This window comes from Belonocnema kinseyi, chromosome 7 (assembly GCF_010883055.1).
Source record: "Belonocnema kinseyi isolate 2016_QV_RU_SX_M_011 chromosome 7, B_treatae_v1, whole genome shotgun sequence".
In the NCBI taxonomy this organism is placed as follows: domain Eukaryota; kingdom Metazoa; phylum Arthropoda; class Insecta; order Hymenoptera; family Cynipidae; genus Belonocnema; species Belonocnema kinseyi.
The window spans coordinates 98,649,448-98,653,020 of NC_046663.1; positions in this window are offsets into that span (position 1 = coordinate 98,649,448).

Genomic DNA, 3,573 nt, shown 5'->3' on the forward strand with positions numbered 1-3,573 from the left:
GTATATTATATATGTATATTAACGAGTAGAAGTATATTATGTAGATAATATATCATCATTACCCAATTATCCATTTACAATGCATTATGTGTTGTATATACACAGGAATGAAAATCGTATTTGCAGTTTAAATAGAAAAGGTAACATTATGCATGAACAAGTAGGGCTAAGCCGAAACAAAACAAAGAGCAATGTAGATTTTAAAAGTAAGTAATTGATAAAAAACAGATTTAATGATAAAGGTAAACCTTGAGGTAAAATATTAAAGGTACTAAAGGCAAAGTATTAAACAAAGGTCTAGTCCAAGATTTGATTTCACGAGCTAAAGTTTTTCACACACATATGCAACATCGAGTCCCAGAGATGGAATAACAGCGTTTGACCAGTGTATCAATAAATTATACATCGAATTTTCTGCCATGTAAATACGTCTAAAAACTTATTTCTCAATGTATAATGTGATACTTTTCGAGATATCCATTACTTCTCTTCTAAGAAGGTCTTTGGGATAGTTCACAATTAATTAATGCATACTTTTTAGTCAGAAGATATGATTTCATGGCCGAATAATGTTTCTATATAAAATGGTCATGTTGTTATATTTTTAGTGTGAAGACAGCCTATTTAAATCTTATTCTAACTGTATTGCTAACTGATGTATTTGCAATTAGCATTTACGTAGACGACACTAGACACTATTAATGCCTAAGTACGATCTCCAAATTCGGCTCGGACTTTTCCCCTTTTTCTGATTTTAGATCTCTTTTATGAGTTAAAAGGAGTCATATTCTATATTCTTCTGTACTTCAAACGCTTTTGCTCAAAATACTTGAGAGAATAGTCATAAGTATGAGTGAGTGCAAATAAAGAAAGTCCGAGTCGCACGAAGTTCGCCTAAAAGGTAGTGATATAAATATAGGCTAAAAAAAGTAGAGTGCTAATGATTAGGTTATTTCACTCGGCGCCCACGACACAGCAACGATAAGGCGAAACTTTTAAATTTCTGAAACTTCTCTGAAACTTTCATCTCAACTTTCTCTGAAAAGTGTCATCTATTAAAAACGACACTCGGTGATAAAAATTGTAGAACTTAATGTTAAAGATCTCTTACTTTTTCTTGAATTTCTGAATTTTGCAAATTGTGAAAACGGACCGATCGTTCAACTGGTCATGCGCGCCATTCTGAAAAGACGTAGAGGACGTATCTGTAGCATGGTGTAAAAAAATGTTAGTGACGCTAGATGATTAACTTTAAGCTTCTATTTCTCGCTAACGAGGAATTCATTTATTATTAATGATATTCACATACGTTTGTATTAATTTGTAATTTAGAACTAATACAAAACTCCATTGTATGACGACTCTATTACACAAAAAATGTTTATTATTGCGAATGCTTTCGCTGATATTTGTGGAAGTTTTTGCGTGAAAAGTTAAAAAGTGATAAGGAAACACTGTCAAAAAACTGGTTTGATTTATTTAAGTCTTGTATCTCTCGTCTGTAATGATCTATCTCTCTGTATATCGGGCCTTTCCTCCAAAACGACTTTACCTATCTCGACAAGATTCTGATAATGTTGGATGGTAATGTTATGACAAAAGATGAAAAAAGTTAATTGAGCATTGTTATCTATGTAATACAACATAGGATGTTTTGTATTATATTTTCATAATAAATAGAAAAGTAGAAAAAATGTATTCACCAAATTTGTGTTTTACTATAATTTATAATTTCCAACATCCCTTCTTCTCTCTAAATTCAAATCAGTAAATATTTACTGCAATTCCACTTGTATTTCAATAATTTTCCAGTAGAAAAGTGATCAAGATTAAAATTGTATAATTATTTCAAAAATATTCTTTTAAATCTCAAAATGTTTTAGATTTGAAAAAGCGTTTCATCGTTATTTAATCAAATTAAACAAATTTATTGTTAATATAAACAAATTTTTATTTCAAACTAAAAATAGAAGCAAACATGATCTTGGGTTAAAAATGAAAGAACACATTTATTCTAGTATTAATTGATTGAATATCAGCATTTTTTAATAACTATAGAACTAGGGCAAGTGTTGTCTTCCGGAAAAGTATGCTACATTTTTATTTTCTCTTCCGGCATACATTATCAGGAAAGTAATTGAATTCCACAGAATTCCAAAGAATTTATTATGAATTACGAAGAAATCCCGGCTGCTTCAAACAAGTTTACAAATTCAACTCCAGAAAATACGCCAAAATATAAAACTAAAGGTTATTCTTTGGGGCAGGTGAAGGTTAAGTTTCATTTCTATATCTGAACCTCCCTCACCTCCTTTCCATTTACCTGGAAAGGAAGACGAGCGTCACCGAATTCGCGAATGAATTCTTAAGAATTATAAAGAATTGATCATAAGTTCTAAAGAATTTAAGGTATACTCCAGAATGTTATAAAATTCTTCCCTAGCACGGTTTTCCGAAATAGAAAATTAAAGGTAAGTCACGGACATTCTGTGCGTGCATGGTTATTCGTCAGCTGGCCAAATGAGAAGAGCACAATTTCTTTTCGCTTTCCTGCATATAATCCTTCGACTCCTGTGGACGAAATAAATGTAGGTACTCCTCTCTCCACAAGAGAACAATATGCCGAAAGAGAAAATTAAATTCGAGTTTTTTTTATATCGATTTTTCATTTAATTTGGTTTGACTAAACTATTTTTTATTTTTTAATTTAGTTTGACTTTGGAAAGAGAGAGGGGTTTGTCCAACATTATTTTTGTGACCGTTCAAAGTGCCTTCCCGCTTTTTTGCCGGTACTGGCAGTATATCCATTCCGTAAAATATTTTCTTTAAGGCCAAACAATGTATAGGGTCTAATTTTGTTCCAATTTTTTGAAAAGATGACAAAATATTCAAATTAGTCAAGATATACTTTTGGAGAATGCTCGCCTATATTGGTACATATAAGTCATTTGTATACGACTCTATAATTTTTAGAATCATATTTCCTTATTAAAATGTATTTGCAGTCGTAAGTATATATCATTACAAAACTAAACTGTTTGACATTGGGAAGTGACTAGGTGTTTTTGACAGATTATGTTGAGTCCTCTTCGATCAAAAGGATCTTTCTTGACGTAAATGAAATTTCCTCTCAAAAAGGTTGAGAGAATTTTCATTTGTCTAAACAGGAATCTTCTTTCAGTAAACATTTTCCTTCTATGAATAACTTTACCTAATCTTGCAGGCAAATAATTTCATAGTTCATTTCATAGTAATTCATTTTTTAGTATTTGTTAGTAGTTTATTTCAGTCATAGAATCTTCCAAGATATCTGAAATTGGTTCTGTCAATTTCCCTTCCGACCCCAATAAACCAAAATTCGAACGCAACTGACATTGAAGCCCTGTGAACCTTCGAATGTAGCGGTGTCAGTGATTGCGCACGCACCTAGTGTGTACACTTGGCCATATTTCTGATTGTATCAGAGAACATAGCATTTATTCCGTTTTCAGTTTTGTATTTAATTCTGGTTCAAATCAAAAGACACCCTAAATATGCCATGACTTATGATACGCACCTTGCACCCTTAACAAT